General features: G+C 44.7%; 1 protein-coding gene across 1 annotated transcript in view; it reads left to right on the forward strand.

Moving 5' to 3' along the window:
- The first annotated feature begins 299 nt into the window (after window positions 1–299).
- The window catches only part of BRINP1 (BMP/retinoic acid inducible neural specific 1), an 84,853-nt gene continuing 66,524 nt past the window's right edge, over window positions 300–18,628 (forward strand). Inside the window, exon 1 of the mRNA XM_088527957.1 lies at window positions 300–731. The gene's annotated coding sequence lies outside the window, so the exon portion shown is untranslated. The remainder of the gene's footprint in view (window positions 732–18,628) is intronic.

Raw genomic sequence — 18,628 nt, forward strand, 5'->3', positions numbered from 1 at the left:
CTCCCCCCCGAATCAGAGGGTCAGGCACGTTTAATTCCCCCCACGCACTCCCACCCCGTCCGGTCAGACCTGCCCTTTCTCATCTTCCCTTCCCACGACCAAGGCTCCGTCTGGCCGGAGCTTAAGTTCCTCCTTTTTGCTCCCCCCTCATCGTCCCTCCCTGTTTCCTAATTATGTACAAAACACTTCTTAGAATAAAATGGCCCAGCTCGGGCTCCTCCCTGCTCGCCGCTTCCCCATTCATCCTCTCCAGACTGCTCCAAGCCCCTCCCGCCGTGGCAAGCCCAGCCTCTCTCTTCCCTCCCGGAGCCCTTTTCATTTTTATTTCTAACCCCCTCTCCATTCTCCCTGCTGCCTCTGCTCCTTCCCCCGATGGCTATGAACTGAGCAGCAGAGGAGAGGGGGGGTACAGGAGTAAGGGAGGGGGGGGGACGATAAGATTTTTAAAAAAAAAAAAAAGAAAAAAAAGCAAAAGAAAGGAAGGAAAATATATCTTTTTTTTTTTTTTTTCTCTTTGCCTCTGCCCTTAATGCCCACGATCTGGATCAAGGAGGGGGATTTTCTGTCTGAGCATGAAAAGGACTGCTAGAGCCCCAGGATTTTCACGCCTGCATTATCAGCCCTGCACTCAGTATGCAAGCTGGACAGAGAAGCTCTCCCACAAGTTCCTACCGAGCCGAATAAAAGCCACGGCCGAGCAGCTCTCCGCCAGAGAGGGACATTAGCATCAGGTAAGGCGAGCTCCGCCGCGCGCTGCGGCGGCAGCGCTGCCCCTGCCCGGCACTGCGGGGGCTGCAGCCTCCAGCCCCGGCCCCGCGCGGCGCAGAGTTCCGCGGGCCCAAGTCCTGTATCCCCCTTAGTGGCTCGGTGTGCGCCGAGCTCGGCTCTGGGAGCACTGGGACCACTGGTTCCCCTGCAGGAAGCACGCAGCCCCCGAGGCTGCCCAGCAATGGGTATCAGCTCCGCTGGGCTGGCAGGGCTGGAGAGGGTGATGGGAGAGAGCCAGGCTCCATCTGTATGGAGTATCGATACTTCCCAGCGAGGGTAACTGTCCCCAAGGAGATGGTGTCATCTCCGCTTAATCTGCTGCTACGTTTTTTTTTTGCAAGTGACAAGCAAATTGTGAAGAAAAAGGAAAGTCTGTCGCCTTGAAGCCCACGGTGGGCTGGTTGCCTCTACTTCTAGGAGGCGATGGGAGACCGTGGCACAGAGCCACGGGAGGCTGCAATGGGGGCCCTGAATCCTACAGCTGAGGAGATTAATTCCCCCAGCTCAGCCCACGATGCTTCTTGCTAGGTTGAGTGCAGAGCATAACTTTGCCTTTCCCAGATCATAGAGGGACAAAGGGGAGAGGGCAGTTCCACATCATGACATCATTCCTGAGGTCCAGCGCAGCTTTGGTGTAAAGACCCCTGAATGATCGGAGGAGAGGAAGGCGGTAGGCATGAGCATGTGGTTTGGCTTTGAAGGGTCCCTCTGTGCGTTTACTTGGGAGTAGGCGGGGGGGAGGTGTCAGTCCTTAGATGCAGTCTCCTCTGAGGGAAGGAAGCAAGCTGCAGACGAAATGCTGGCAGTATTAACGTATGGTTTTAGCCTTGTGATTGACATCTGCATTAGGCAGGACAGAGGATCCTTCCTGTCTTACCCCGGCTACTCATCTGGATGCATAATAATAATTTGTTAATGGCAGTTAAGCTGCTTTCCTGAGAGTTGTAGAGAAGTATTTGGGGTTAGTGAGAGAAGGAGGTGGTGAGTAAAGAGGAGATCAGGCTTGGGTGCAAGAAATGTCTCAGGATTTTATTCTTTATTCCTTAGTAAGGAAAAAAAAAGATTAATCGGGTCTACTAGTAAGTGATAGACAGACAAACCCAGGCTCTCTCCCTCCCACTCACCACACAGACAAGCAGTCCCAGTCTCTCTCACATGCATGTACATGCCAAGCACACAAAATGCACATGTTGCTGAACTCACAGTCCACCCCATTTAAGCACAAGATGCTTGAACACATCTTAAACACATGCTAAAAAACATGCATCTTGGTCTCATTCTCTCATGCAGATGCTAACTCCTACACAACCCGTTTCTGTACACACATGCACAGACACCGTCTTGCTCTGCACGCCAGCACACGCCGTAAGTGCAGGACTGCATTGGCATTCTCATTACATGAATCAAACACACAGAGCTTCGCATGAACAGAAACACACGATGTTCTCCATGGATCTTTTGACAGGGAGTTTGTTCTTTCAGCATAGTCTTCATTGTGTTGAGTTCTCCATTGCAATGATTTGGGGTTCGCCTGACTCCCAAGCCGTTTGCCACTCAGCAGAAAATGCGCTCAACATTTCATGTGTCTACGTCTGTTTTACTGCTCTTTGTACATTCCCAGGACTCAGTAATGACTCGATTCCAGAAAAGGCAGATGAGCAGCAGCTGGAGGGATGGAGCCATAGATGTTAGGAGAGAGGTAGCAGTCCCACACCTGTCACTCCCTGATCAAGAGATGGAGACTGTGAGAATGAACTCTACTAGTTAGATGGTTTTTTCTCTATATTAATATGCATATGTGTGTGTGCATGCATGCAAAAAATACATATGCAGCAGCAGATAAAACAAGCATGTTTAAAGGCTCCACTTCAGTCCCATCCAGATTCAGAGTGAAAACTCTTCCATTCCTAGAGCACAAATTCTCCCATGCCTTTGCAAGCTTCTCTGATCAGAAATGGACTCCTGGTGTAGTAAGCTTCGGGAAGATGATGTCACTGGTGTAAGATTCATTTAATCAACATTCTCCTTTGACCTTCCTCCCCTTTCCTCTTTCTATAGGCCTAGTTAGGAGCTTGGGTAGTCCCCACAGAGCAAGGCTGGAACAAGGCCAACCGAGGCTCCTGTTAAAACTTTGGAGTGGAAGAACATGCAAAGATTGTCTTCCTATATGTGAAAAGGTTTCCCCAAAGAAATGTTGGGAAGTAAATTCATGTTCCCTCCTCACGTCCACTGTTTACTACCCTGGAAGCAAGTGTGAGGCCAGGGCTGAATGCTGCACTGGGAATAGGTTTGCCAGGGAGTGGTAATTGTTGTTTTCTGCGTAACAGAAATGTTTTAAAGGCAAATCCTCCTATCTTTGCTCAAGCAAATGTCCCGTTGCCTTCTCTTCATGCATTATTTGAGAAAACACTGCAGAAACCAGCTCCAGTCAAGGGCCAGTGTGTTTGCACAGGTCTCCCAGCCCGCCTCCAGAAATCGATGTGGCTTTCTAGAGTCCATGCAGGGCTCTGGCGGATGCGGCATGTTTACCGCTGATGCAGAGGCGTTAAGAAGGCAGGAGAGAAAAAAAAATGCAAAAGATGAGAAAGGACAGCAAAGAGCCCCAAAATAGACCCGAGGTTTCAAATCCCGATGTATTTAAATGTGATATCAAATTGCTCCGTGCGTGTCCCCTTGCCCACGCAGGGGGAGCCCCGCGCAGCGCGGCGCCCGCGCGGAGCCGCTCCGCGGGGCCCGCGGCGTCGCCGTGGCCCAGGAGGGGGCGCTGTGGCTCCACGCAGCGCGGCGCGGGGCCGCGCGTGGAGCGCGGAGCGGAGAGGGGCTGCGGAGCGCGGAGCGGCGTCTCCCGCGGCCTCGCGGAGCCCGAGCCAAGCGCTAATAATAACGTGGCGTTGTGGGGAGGAGGAGGAGGAACGATAAATAACAACAGGGCTCTCTTCTCCGAGGAGCCCAGGTGCAGCTGAATGGGTTTGAGCCGAATCCTTCCCCAGTGCAAGTCAGCCGGAGCTACGGTGAGGATCTGGCCCTGCACACGCAGGAATCTTTTGCCTGGTGATGAAACGCAGCCACTTCTGGGACAGAGCCCAGCAGCTTTTCCGTGCCAGAAAATACTACAGGGGAAGTGAAAAATCACTTCATGCATTGAAAGTGCAGAGATGAACTTAGCAAGGCAGAATATAAATTACTCGGAGTTAGGTAGCTTTTGCCTTGTGGTTTGATTTACACCATCTCTCATGCAAAAGTATCACGAGATTTTAACAACCGTAAGGACCTTGGCCCATTTCCTTCTAGGCCATGCGGAGAGGTTTTCCACAAAGGGACAACATCTGTGCTCAGAAAGATTTGGCTTTTAAACAGACTCGTGGACCATGATCTGATCCTGCAGTTCTTCCTCTTGCCTGAAAGATGGCTGCCGCCCGGAGCATCATGCCGGGCTTTGGGATAGTGCTGAGCTGAGTCAGGGCACAGCAGCTTCCCCCAGCTCTGCCAGGCTTCCCGGAGTGTTTTGGGGTGCGGGAAGGTCTTCTTCATGCTCCCAGTGCAGACTCTGCACTGCCATATCCCACAGGCCTGCTGTGAGCTAAGCTTGGTCAGAGAGGGCTGCAGCTTATAATTGGTGCAGACAGGGAAAAAAATAGTGACATAGAGGCATGGGGGAAGAAAATTGGCTAAATCTACTGGGTTTCCCTATTGAAAGAAAGTGAGAAAGATGTGGGCAGAGCTGGGCAGACGAATCTAATGGTTTTCAGTAGGGTTTGGAGGACAGGCATAAAACAGCTATTGCTGACACAGTATGCTAAGGCAAAGAAGAGACACGGCTAGTGGGAGGGAAGGACAGGAGAAATGACAAAACTCAGAGGAGCAGCTGATTTAGTGACAAGTGAAGACAATCAAAAGACTCAAGTTTACTTCAGGGATGCTGGGTTAGATCCTAAGTGAAGGTGGCATAAACTGGGCATAAACATGTCGCGTTGAAAAGCGGTGAGGTGTCAGACCCAGGATTCCCTTGGGTGGGGGATTTTAATACAACGCACCTACACCTCTGCAGCTCTCCCTGCTCAGGGAGCTGTTTGTGTGCAGCCTTGAGGCAGGAAGGGCCTGCAAGCAGCGTCACAGGAGAGAGAGAAAGAAGCTTATTTATTTTTGCTATTTGTTCTCCTGGAGTCATGTGCTCTACATCCATTTTACTGTTGCCTACAAGGCACAGCTGACAGAGCTTAGCTGCACAATGCCACTGCTGTGTCTGCTGCAGGAGAGCTCCGAGAACAGCGCTGGTCCGAGTAGCACTGCTGGTGGCACCGAGGCACTCATGGCTCGGCTGACAGTCCATCCCTATGTGTTGCTACAGCAGGCCCCAATACTGGGGCTTTCATACACACAATTCCTCCTTCCCATTTTTAGGGAGAAAAAACCAACTAGTTTCATTGCTGATGAAATACCCCTTGCCTGGCAAATGGGAACAGTGAGTTGGAGCAGCAGCCACTGATCGGAGCAAAACATCGAAAGCAGCTTTGAATAGTGGCCTTCAACGTGAAGAGCCTGTGCCAGACACGTACCATTGGTGTACATGGTTTGCATTGGTGATAGAAACGCACGTACCAGGAGCACTGGCACTGCTTGGGACTTGTCTAGTGGTTCTCCTGAAACAAAGTGAGCTCTTTCACATGGGGTTTATAGAAAATAGAGCCTGGAGGCTTACAGCACTCTTATTATAGTTCAGGCTTTTATTTTGATGCATATTTTAGCCAAAATGTGTCACAAAGAGAATTCGTGTAAAGAGCCTAGAACCACTAGTTGTAAATCATCACAGCTTGCTGAAGCCAGGGAGTTAACTGGCTTCATGGTGAGTGAGGATCTCTTTCTTAGGGTTTGATTTAGAGTGTGATTTAGAGTCTGGCCTGCACTCTAGATTCTGCTGCGTCTGTTATGATTTTGGATGCAGTTTTGGCCAGAAGTCCTGAGTCGGCACAATTCATCCCATTTAGCTGTCTTTTTACCCTGCTGGAGCTGTGTATGAGCTTGTCAGACACACTGCAAACATTGGAGACCTTTGCGATAATTTATCCTTGCAATTGTGGATGCTACCTTGCTATACGGGGTGGAAAATGAGGAGGGTGAGTTTTAAGCCGTTGGCTTGTGCAGGCAATACATTGTTGGTTTGATAGCCAGGACCAGAAGAATAAATAAAGGAAGCTTGTTTAGCAGCTGAGAGTGATAGTCAGAAAAGTACAGGGAAACTAAAAATAACTGAGAGAGAATGGAAGGAACTGAACTAAACTGTGATGCGAGGGAGAATGCTGACTTTTCAGGATATGTAGGAGAACTGGGAAAAGCAGGTGTGAATCCAGCTGGACTTCTGAGATCAGTGGAATTAACAGCAGAGAGGCAGATTATGAGTACTGGAGCAGCCCGGCTGCTTTTGGCGTGTGACTGCTCTCCAGGCAGGTACAGATGGTGAGCGGGTAAGTGAAGCCCTCAGACATATGCTGGGGTACATATGTGGTTATGGGTCCCTCCTGGCCGAGACCATGTCCTTGCTTATCATACGAGTAGGATAGAGTTATTCCAGATGTTCCTGGCACCGCTATGTGCTGGGGAGGAATTTGCAGACAAAATCAAAGATGTGATTTGAGGGAGCAAAGAGAGTTTAGGCGATATAAGATGAGGCTGAAGAATGCTTGAGAAATATTGAAAAAATCTAAGGAGATAAATATCAAAGGTAGCATAATGTTTGTGCTACAATTGAGAAGGGAGATAAAAGAGCAATGAGGACACATATAAAGTAGCCTTTAGACCGGCAGCTGTTGCTAGAATTGCTTATGTCATGTCGTCCAAATTCTGAGTTGCGTCTGCAAAGAACAACTCCAAGCTTTGTTGTGTTGATCATGTGTTTATCTGTCCTTCTCATTCTCCTAAAAGAGAACTGGAAAATATCAGAAAATGAGAGGAGTTGTTGTATGCACATTTTAGGCCAAGTAATAGCGAAGTCCAACCAACATCTTTCACTAAAGAGAAAAGCCCCCGGATAGAGTTCTCCCGCAGTATTCATAAGGTGCTGGCTTTAAAGGGACTTAAAGAGCTGTAATTTGAGTTCTTGTAAGGGTTTTGATAAATTCTTTTTGTTCACTTGGAGATACATGCATATCGATCATCTTACAGTAAAATCTCAAGAAAGAAGAGTTAATAGTGGAGAAAGGCAGTGATCAGGACTAGATCAGAGTTGCTTGGAGTATTTGCTAGTGAAATGGAGGAAGGAGTGCTACATGGCAGAGATGGAACTAGACTGGACCTCATTAAGATGAAAATGAAAAATGGTCTTGTCAAAACAGTAGGAACAAGCATAGGCTATTGAAACTGGAGGAATATTCTGCTCTGCAGAATGAGAAAAATTATGCAGGATCTGACAAGAAAAAAAAGAAAAAGAATCTGAGGCCAATGGAAGTCCCTTGAATCAAGACATTGAGACGAGATGATAGGGTAGCTGTTACACACCTAGTCACTGGGCAAGGTGAAAGGTCCATTTAGCTCTGACCCTTTGTCCTACCATGGTCAGTAACAGACACTGAGGGAATGAGAAAGGCATGTACGAGTGATATTGCTCTTGAGATAACCTTGTAACTGATTAGAGACATCCGAAGTCAGTAGTTGTCTCAGGACTGTCATGTGCAGTGTCACTGGGAGCCCTAAATCTTGTGAGTGTGACTAATTCCTCTTGAGTCCTTTTATGATTTAGGTTTTCACAATATCCTGTAATAATGCAATTAGTTATAAGCTGTGTGTTTTGGGTGCTTTTTTTTCCAGATCTGCTACCACATAACTTCCTTGAGTCCCTCTAGCTTTTATAGGATGAGAAAGAGTGAATAATCATTCCCTGTTTTCCATCTCTGCTCTATTTGTGACGGGGAAGACATCAAATCATACCCCTTGTTTCCATGGTATTCAGGCCCCACTTCTACAGAGTACTTAATTGAGTGCTTAAATATTGCTCAAGGAATATCAAGTATAAATTTGTTTTTAAGCACGTGCTCAGGTGTTGCTGACCCACCCAGGGCAATCACAGTGAATCATGTTTATGATCTGCTGGAGTTCAGTTTCTTTATTCCAAAATGTTGGCCAGGAAGGTGGAAGAAATATTCCCCAGGATATTATAAAGACTAATATATGATCAGAGGGAGAATCAATGGAGATTGATAGCAAATTAGATGGGTACTGGAGACATTAAAAGGAATAACAGAAAACAGAAGTGATATTATAATTGCAGCATGTTAATATATTTTAAATTACTTTGCAAATATTAACAAGTGAAATAAAGGGCGACTGGAAAGGATGGTTTATTTAATCTGATAAAGTTCGGAGTAAGAGGGACACTTAGGTTCCAGTATGAAAGTATAAGAAGGTTAGAATAAAAAGTAATCGGAACCATTTTATGACTTTGATGATACAAGAACAAGGGAGCACATTGAAATTAAAGGGAACAACTTTTAAAGAAAATTAAATGGAAATAGTCCTTTTTTCAGCTAAACAATTCCCTGCTGCTGGATGTCATTGAGATGAAAGTCGGGATAGATTTGAAGTGTAAAGAGCCACGTAACTTTGTAGTAATTAATAGCATTTGCAGCTAAGCAATCTAGGGCAACGGTAGTCATAGCTCATGCTTCAAAGCATAATTTGACGATCTTGTGGGGTCGAGAAGGACATTACCTCTTTGCATAAAATGAACATAATATGGTTGGCCAAGTAATATGAATGTATATGGTCAATCTTGCTGTAAACTAAATCAGCAAGAGATTTACAAATTGCTTCTGTGGGTGTCGGATTAGGGTATCACAAAAAGGTTTTCATCAGTGCCAGACAGAATATCAATCCAACAATCTGTTCCTATGTGTCAATTCCCACAAAAGTTAATTTCACTGATTTTAGGAGATACTGTGGTGGGACATAAAATGGGTGGCTTGCAAGCAGCTGCAGTGACCATGAGCTGCACATTTCAGTTTCCTGTGTTGCTGCGTTGATCTGCAGAGTGGTGCAGAGCCCAGATGGGAACAGGGCTCCATGGTGCTAGGTGCTGTACAAATGCATGCTCTGCTCCCTGCCCTGCAGGGCCCGCGGTCTAGACGGACGAGGAGACAAGAAAGCCAGTGCGTCACTTCTGCTCCATGCCGAGAAAAGCACAGCAGAAGGCTGGGGGATCAATTCAAATCCTATTAGAGTCAGTGGAAACATTTCAGTTGGCATGAATAGGAGTTTGGGTTTGGCCTTGACAGATTTTGTAAGTCGTCAGTGAGAAGGTAACTTTTTTAGAAAACAAGGCCTTAAATATCACAGCAGGACATGCTGGACAGTTGAAAATCAGCCTCCAAGGTGTTTGTAAGATGTCACCATAGAGAATTTGCCCAAGCTTACAGAGAAAGACTGTGGCAGAGACAAAATGACTTGCTATATCCTGAGATTTAACCAAATTACTTTGGCTGGAGTGACAGGGCAGAGAGAGGAGGTTGGTGAGGAATCTATTAGTGTTCTCTTACCTCTGCCCCCATCTCAGAGCTGGCTCTGTGCTTACTCTGTACTGCCTCAGGGCCATGCACCAAATGCTCCTGAAGCCTCTCTCCCCAGGTGAAGGGCCGTGTTGCCCATGCTGTGCCTGGCACAGTCCTGTATTTTGCCCAGCAAGCCATGCATCACTTGGGTCATGTTGGTGGGAGAAAGAAGAAAGCTACCTTTCTTTGCGCTCTCCCTTTCACACCAGCCTTTTTTTCCCCAATTGCCAAAGGCATGTTTGGTCAAAGGGAGAACAGGCTGTCATGTTGATCTGCCTTGCCCATAGTGACAAATATGTACACACAGGGTGTTCAGCTTTGACAGGAGAAATTTCTGGAAGGCCACTTGACCATATGCACAGCCGTGTACCCGAAAAGGAGACCACCCTTGTGTAGTCAGCTGAGATCAGTAGCAAAGCAGAGCTTCCATCATGCAAGTGGGAAGGATGGAAAGCTGCTGACTGCAAGGAAAGCACGTGCTCTGGATGGAATACACGTCTGACAGAGACGTGCGAGTGGGGGCTTGGAGGGAGGGAAGGAGGAGAGAGCTGGCAAGTAGGAACACGAAGTTCAGTGGCAATGCAAGTGTGAATGCTGAGACAAGTTGTCACATCGGAACAAATGATTCCTTTGCTTTCTGGATAGCAAATAAGAGAGAAGGAGATGTGACGAGCAAATCTCCTGATGAGGTGTTGTGTAGGTGTGCTGGTTACTGTGCTTATAGACTTAGTGGAAAGGGAAAGGATGGACAAGGGAACTTTTGTCCTGCAAAATGCATGAGAGAGATGCTTGCATTAAAAGTAGCTATTGGGTAGGATTGCAATTTACCAGCACTATTGGGAGATTGATTTCTGATGGAGGGAGCAGAGAAGGGAGGAGAATAAAAATTTATAGACAGCAAGCATGGAGATCAGAGCCTTAAAACGGCAGTTGTGAGTTAGTACTCTTAAAGGATTGGTTCAAATGTGACTGCAGAGACCACGGCCAACATCTGATTTCCAGCCATCTGCATTAAAAAAAAAAATAAAATAAAAGCAGAGAGTGATCGAGAGAGAGCCCAGTAGACTGTCCTTGGTGAAATTCTGCTGGATTTACCCCAGAGAATGAGGATTTCCCCTGCATTTCAAGTACCTGGAAGACTTAAAATGCTACCGAGACTGCAAGACAAGGGGAGGGATGAAAAGGAGAATCGCTGGCAGGAATAATCAGGCTGTAGACTGGGCTGGATAATTCAGGGATCTGTAATAAAACTGCATGGTGATGGATAGTGAATAAAAGACTCTAGGTATATTATGGTTTACGGAGCAAAGGACAGATGTGTCTCTAAGGAAGCTGTGATAATAAGTGGAAGGTAGCAGAAGACCAGGAGCAGTGGCTGTTTTGAGATGCAACAACGCTGTGTGAATAAAGCAGCACTGTAGCAAGATAGTTCAATCCCGACTCTGTCACCAACGCGTTATATATAATCTTGGGCAGGTCACTCAGGCTGATATCTTTCAAAGAGCTTTTTAAATGCATGTGTTTTCATGCATAGAAGCCAAATTTCTCACAATCAAAGCTGCGGTTCTGAGCCCGCCAAGCTCCCACAGTGGATGCAAACCATGCAAGGAACTCAGCTCCAAGTTTGGTATGAAGGAAAATTTGGATTTTATGAAGAATTCAACAACCTTTGTCCTCAGGAAATATAGCCCCCCAGGCAGGTATTCAGCAATATTGGGCCTTTACATTTCAAATGCTGGTCAAAATAGCACAGATTTGCACTGGACTCCTCCCTAGTCCCCTAAAATGCCTCAGTGTTTTGAGGTGCATCCTGAATTAATTTCTCTTTACATTGCCTGAGACTGTTAATTGAGTTTGTCTTTTATTGCAATATAAAAGGAAAGAATGTATTAATTGTATCTTTTTCCTTCTCTCTTGCACACAGATATTGGACTTTTAATTTCACAACACATGCAAGGCAATGTGCAGTGATGCATGTGCACATATGCACACACACACACATAAACTAAGTGCTTTGCAAAGCCTGGGTAGAGTTCTGTTAAATGCAGTATATTAGTCTTGCTAGCAAGTTCAGCAACTGCAGTAAAGGGTAATTAGTGATAAAGCTGCTTACATTAAAAGGAAGAGCAAAACAGGCTGATAAGTCCTCCCGTGCTTTCTCCTGCAGTGCTTCTCATTACTTTGTTTAAGTTTGAAAAAAGAGTCGTTATGTTTTTCCAAAGTTCCATTTGGTTTTCTCACTGCTGTTCTTCCAGGCTGTGCATGTGGGGCACAGCCATGTAGGGAATGGCACAGATCTTGAGCTGTGACTCCCAAGGCAGCTCATGTCAGGGTAATGCACAGAAACATTTTTTTTCCCTGTTAATGCAAAAAACCCAGTAAGAATGGAGGGAGCTCCTACATCGAGCCTGAGATCAGTGAAGAACCCCAAGCCCTTTGTGTAGCAAATAACAAAGTCCTTTTTTTGATGTTGGGGGACTGACTCTACCTAAGGTCTGATAATGCAAGTGAACATATGGGCCAGGGACAAAAACACCCCACTGTGCTTGCCCAGCATTACTGCTTGCATATAGATGACCATATGTAAATTTAGGGGCTGAGAAACTGGAAAGAAGCAGAAACATACACTGGATTTATATTTTGTGTTTGCTTTTAACATTCTTGAAGTATTGCAAGGCTGATTTCCAGCTCAATAGTGCAGTTTCTTAAAGATGATGTATGATATTCAGGATGCCTACTGCCTCCTCCCCAACCTTCCCTGTACATATATGCGGCATGTTTAGTAGTACAGTGTCTGCTGGGACAGTGCTACAGGACTGTGGAGGGTCTGTTCATGTTGCTCACAACTGTTGCTACTGTAGCTAATTGTACCCAGAACTGGGTTTCCTTTAGTGTTTCAGGATCTTATTTTCTCCTGAAAAGACCCCAAAACAGACTAATACAAATATAGCGTGCAGTTAGGAAACCCAGGAGCAAACTTAGGGGTCAAGTTCTATACCCCAAAATATTGAGACGCCTAACTCCTATTTAGGTGGCTGATTTTCACTAAATCTAGGGGAAGTAGGAGGATAAAAGTGTCCCTAGATACCTGTGGGACTGAGATTTCCAGTGAAGGCTGTGAGCACGGTCCCATGCTTGGTAGATCAGACACAGAAAACGATGCTAGATTATGCCAGAAAAGCGGGTTCCCCGGTACATGCTGTTCCTGTTCCTGTGCTTCTGTGTCTCATTCAAAATGCTCTTTGGTGGTTTGAATCAGCGAGGACTGATTGCAGGGAGCTTTGCTTTTTTGCTTAATGTCAGACACACTTGGACATCACATGTTCCAATTTTCTATATGAACCTCACGCCTATCAGTTACATGTTAGAGCGAGCTGTGGATTAAAAAAAAAAATGAAAAAAAGAGGAGTGCCAGGAAAAGAGAAAAGAAAAAAGGGAGAAAATAGAGGGTAAAAGGAGATACTGTGACTGCTTTAAAATAAAACAGTAGTAGATGGAAATTTCTAATAGAAAAACTAATTTCAGCCTCTCTGAGATTATTTCTCAGGAACGTTTCTTTTATTTTTGATGCAAGCATTAGCCTGCATATTTTTCTCTAAGTTTAATTATTTTACCTTAAGTTCACCGCTGAGTACAGGTTTAGACTGGAAAGGGGGAAAGTTTGTGAAAGTCAACCGCTCAGGAAAGTCATGGAAACTCAGCCATGCTGAGATCCTTCATGCTGTTATGAAGACCTGATAAGCAGCTACTTTAATTCCTAGTAGAGATGGGTGAATAATGAATTTTCTTCAGTTTTATTCTGAACAAAGCAAAGGAAAGGAAAAAAAAAATGTTTTCAGGGGGAAAAGATGGGAGGAAAGGAAAATGCAATGTCATGTCAAAGCTTAAATATTTGTAGAAATAAAATGCTTTGTTTCATAATTGGATTATTTTGACTTTTTAACATTTGTATTTAGATCCATTTTTTTTGTAAACATTTCAATATATAGCACATGATTTTGGATATGATGCAATTATGTACTCTGGCCCTTTATTTTTTTTTCTATTCTGTTTTTTGATATTACCTATTTCTTGGACTCATTCTGAATTACTAAACGTTTTTGGTTGATCCTCAAATACTTTTTGTGTAGCTAATTTTAGTACATGTTAAAAATAATGTTGCACAACTTCAGTGCCTATGATTGCAGTTTTCCTTATGTTACACAGAGTTAAGAAATTTCATACCCCACATAACTCAGTGCAGTAGGAGATAAAAGCAGAAAACAAAGAGATTTGGTTGAAATTGTAGAGTAATTCAGTAATAATGTATAGAAGCTTACACTCTTGATTTCCATTCTGCTCTCTCAGTAGACTTCAGGTGAGTTATAAATCCCTTTCTCAGCTGTTAATTTTTTCTCATGTTTTTTCCTCTTGTGCACTTTCTCATTCACACCTTCAGTTCTTTGTTACTCTTCCTTTAATTGTACTTTCCTCATTCTCCATTTTTCTGTGCTCTCCTCTCCTCCTCTGCTCCCTCTGTACAAGTTTGCTAGTGAAGTGGCAAGTGTTAATAATGTGTCTTGACTGTGCCTGCTGTGATGGATGGAGAAGGAGCAAGGTGGATGAAGCAGAAGAGTAGCAAAGAGGGGAGGAATGGGAGGATCAGAAGTTATTTCTGATTCCAGGTGTAGCAAAATGGAGCTCCTGGCTGTATACTTTGAAGCCCTTACTGCAATGGGAGCATAGAGCTCAACTGAATGTCTAAAGAGGGCAATATAAGGATGACCTGAGATCTGGCAAATTGTATCCTTGGGTCAGTAGCCAAAAGGAGAGGAAAGGCTTATAGGATAGGGAGGCACATGGGCAGAGAGGAACCAGTAGATTTGCCCTATTTGTCATCACAGGACCTCAAACCTGGTCATCTAATACTTGATTCATCTGGATATCATCATGGAGACCTCATCCAGTGTTTGAGTAGTGTTAGATGCAAATAGGCATATTCAATCTGACGGAGGGTATGGGTGCTCCCTGCACACTGGGCATTGCATGCTGGTAGAAATTAGATGCCATCTGCTTGGTACAACTCACAGCAAAGTGTTGGTACCTGCATCCAAGAAGCTGTGGAGCTCCTGCCGACTTACTGAAGTTCTTCAGAATAACTGAAGAAGTGAAAAATAACTGAAGAGTTTTTGTCTCTGGAGCCTCTCTTGTGCAGTTAATGGACAGATCTGGATGGAGTGTATGGATTTAGGGAGGAGAGTCATTTTAGGGTCAAATAGGAGGAGAGACTGAAGAATCCATACTCTGGGCTGGTATTTATACCTCCTTGGAGGAATACACATGATGGCAGAGTAAACACATGAGAGCTGATGAGGGGAAAACTGTGTTCATGCTGTGGGAACAAACATGTTATCTAGTCTGGAGTCCAGGCAGGAGGAGGGAAAAAAATGGAATGTAAATTAGGAGCAAGCTTTCTTGAGCTGCTTTGTTCCAATAATATTATACCAAGAGTAATATGAATACGAATAGTTGGATCTCTTTGTAAACAACCACATTAGACATGATAGATAACTTCAGCCTGTCTTCATCAGCACGGTAGAGTCTAGATATCCATCTTTCTTTAGAAAGACCTTCCAAACCCATTTTACTTCAAAGAGGTAATGCAGGTAGCCATATTCCTGTTCTGCATTCAATTCATCACTCCCAGAAAATTATTTTCATCTAATTCCATGGCAGCAGTTGAGAAAAGTCTGTTTATTCCTTTACCACAGCAGTGTCTCGTTCTCCAGCAGTTCTGACTAGCTGTATATACCCTGGGGAATGTTGAAGCAAAATTAATTAATCATGACCACTGATGGAGGTGTTTTTCAGATTCAGATTTGGTCAGTTGATTGCACAGGGACTTTCTGAGAGTCAGGAAAATGAAGAAACAACGTAATGAGAATCTACTCTATATCACTTTTAGACAGGGTCACTGCAGGAGGCTACCAGGGCATGTGGGGTCTGACAAGTTATGGGTAAAATATAGCAGAAGACAGCAGGTGAATCCTGGTGGAGGGGACAGCTCTTGCCTTTGGTGGGGCACTGCACCAATGAAACTTTACCCTGCAGTTTAACATATCGTCTCCTCAGCCTGTCAAGGTGTGACTATTTCAGCATCTATGAGAGTGCCTTCTCGAGGGTCCTCACTTTCCCTCCCCTTTTTAGTGCAAGTGCAGTCATGATGGCACCTGGCACATGTCAAACTATAAGTGACCCCTTCAGCATGCCCAAAAGTGACAGCAGTTCTAGCCAGCTGGATAGGGTGTGCTGAAGCAGTAACGTTTGTGATACAAATAGCTCCTAAGTCTTCTAGAGCCTCTTCCCTCCCCTTGTAGAGCTGGGCTGAGCATGTGCTATTCTTCCTGGTCAATGATTTCCTCCTGGCAATGGAGAAAGGTCAAGTGTCCATGCCAATTCTTTTCGATCTGTCAGCAGCCTTCAAATCCTCTGGCAATGAAAGGCTAATGATTTGCAGTGTCTGGCATGGATGGGCAATCTCTCCCTGCAGGAGCATTCTTCCTTTCCAAGGAGAGTCCACACTGTGGCTTGGGGCAAGGAAGCATTTCCCTTGAGGATTTTTGCAGGGGGTAACTCAGTGCTCAGTTGTGCTGTTGCTGTCAGAGCAGCACGGGCTACAATATTATCAACATGCGGATGACAGGCAGTAAGACCGACCTTCAAGTTAATAATTCCCAACTTTCAGACTTTATTATCCTTAGACTTCATTTTCTCCCTCCAACTTGTTTCATTTTTGTCTGACACAGAGATAAAAATTGGAGGACTTTGTTCCTTTCCTGCCCCAGAGATGAGGCCAAGCATATAGAAATGTCATCAGGACATTAGGATGGATTTATACAGAGGACAGGGAGGTAGAAACATCAGCCTTTAATGGAAGCCTCAGACTACAGGAGTGCTCCCTATTAGCAAAAGGCTGTAATTGGTAGTGACAGAGCATCTGGAGCAATGGTAGATCAACCAGGTGGATCTGCATGCAAAGGTGCACTGGAGCAGCTGTGCAGGGAATACAGATCCCAGGTTGGAGCGACTGGTGGTAAGCGGATCCCTGTAACAGGGAAAGCAGTGAGGAAAGACCTTACTCTCTTAAATGCATTTCAAAACATCAGGATGTTTCCCCCTTTTCCCCACATTTCATGAAACACTAACCACTGTGCTCACCACTGTTAAGCCCACTTGGCCAGGCGAGGAGTAACCCCTTTTGCTGAGGGACGCTGTGATGGTGTGAAGGAGCCTTCACTGCCTTCCTAAAGTTTCTTGTATTTGGAGGAAAAAGAGGAAAAGCGAAGAAAAGGTAATTATAGGAACCACATCTCTTCTGCTTCATGCAGCAATACCAATCTGCCCCTCGTCTTTTCTGCCCCAGAGGTTTCTCAGCCCGAGTCGGTCCAGCTCTGGCCATAACGAAGCTCCGCATCTTCTTTACCTCTTCTCTGCCTCCTACTCCATCCCCACTGCCTTCGCCTCTTATTAGCACCCTGTCTCCGTATACATCGTCCTCAGTGCCTGTGTTTCAAATGGACTGCCTGTCCTCTTGCTATTCAGCCATGCAAGGGGGTGCTGGCAGCACTGTAGAGCGCAAATCTCAGTACCGAGACCCGCTGCCCTCAATCTCTTATTGAACTGCAGTGAATGCGCAGGAGCCGTTGGGGACATTTTCATCCATGAAATGAAGAATCAATAAGTTGCCTCATTACGGCTGCAGTTCTCTCCTTCCCTCTTGCCGCTCGGCTTGCCCTTTTCTTCAACCCACTTTCACCAGCACCTACACAAACTCGGTGCAAATTCACTGGTAGCAATTCCCCTCTCCTACATGCACAGAAGTAAAAACGTGGGTTAAAAAAAAGACTGAGAGAGACCAGGTAGTCTTGCAAAGAAGAAGTGAAATGTATCTTTCAAAAGCGCGTAAGGGATTTGAAAAGCAAAAGCACCAGGAGGTCAATGATGTTCAGACTTTTAAATCCCTGATGCTCATGAAAACATTACACACAAATTTCACCCTGGGAAAAATCTGCATTTTTTCCTCTTTTAGCTTTTTTTTTTTTTTTTTTTTTTTTTTTTTTTTTTTTTTTAGGAAGCAGTGACTTGATTTTCTGATGTATAGAGGGGACGGAAGCTGTGCTATGCAGTCATCAAGCTGACAGGCAGAGTTGCTTAGAAAATGGACTTGCTATTTCCTCAGGAAATTCTCACTGTTTGATTTACTCTATTTGTGTGGAGATATTTTTTTAGCTCCATTCTGAATCAGAACTCTCCTTCTGCAAGGCTCTCATGGCCTAAAAAATCAAAATTAATAGTAATTTGGGACCAGCAATATCTTTTGTTTCCACAGTGCTAACACAAAAATGTCCTTGCAAATATTTAATATAATCTACAATAAGTAAAACTCTGTGAAATATTATATGTGGAATATAATTTAAAAATATTAAACATATATCAACACAATACAGAATATGTAAAAATGTCAAAACAAATTAATTGAAACAACAGAAAAAGAATGTGTTTATCTCCTCCAAATGAAACATTTCATTATAACTGAAATGAAGAGAGAAAATCAAAATGATTTGTTTTGACAGGTTAAACATAAAAATTGTTTGTCAAAATTGACATGTTCCCATGTGATGTTTCGATTTCAAGAGAACTGCGTTTTCCTGCAGAAACCTCTTCTGTCAAGATTTTTGACCAGCTCTGCTTACAGTCTATCTCAGCAGACAAGTATCACAGCCAAGACTCTCCAACACTCCAGGTGGTCAGAAGATGGATTTAGCATAGAACAGAACAGTCTCCAAGAAGAGAATAAATAAAACTCAGGGCTAGAGATGGCCTTAAACTTAGGTACCAGGATGCCTTAATGTCTGAGATGTCCAGACCTGAGTGGTTTTGGTGTCTAATCTTGGTGAGGATAGTGTTCTCTCCGTTTGTAGTGAGTCTGTTTTGCAGGATTGGTTCACTGATGAAAAACAGAACATGTGTGGTGGTCAGGTGCCAATGCAGACCCACGGTATCCTCTGGGATTTTTCATTTCTTGGCATTGGTTGGGGCCTAGCTAGTAACAACCCTTCTGCGTGTGACAGATTAATAATAAGATGGCTTTATTCAACACACAGCCTTCCCTCTCTGTGGAAATCCCAAACTTTGGGCTTAGTGCACAGGCTGAAATGCGGCACTGCGGGTAGCTTGGCTCTAGGATTCAAAGCTGATAGCAACAGCTTTGGTTAGAAATCCTCCCACCTTCATGATACACAGATTTTAAATCTACTCATTATATAAATGCAGTTCAGGTTAAC

This window comes from Tinamus guttatus, unplaced genomic scaffold, assembly GCF_059628265.1.
Source record: "Tinamus guttatus ecotype Peru unplaced genomic scaffold, ASM5962826v1 Tinamus_guttatus_pri_ptg000297l, whole genome shotgun sequence".
NCBI classification, from domain to species: Eukaryota; Metazoa; Chordata; class Aves; order Tinamiformes; family Tinamidae; genus Tinamus; species Tinamus guttatus.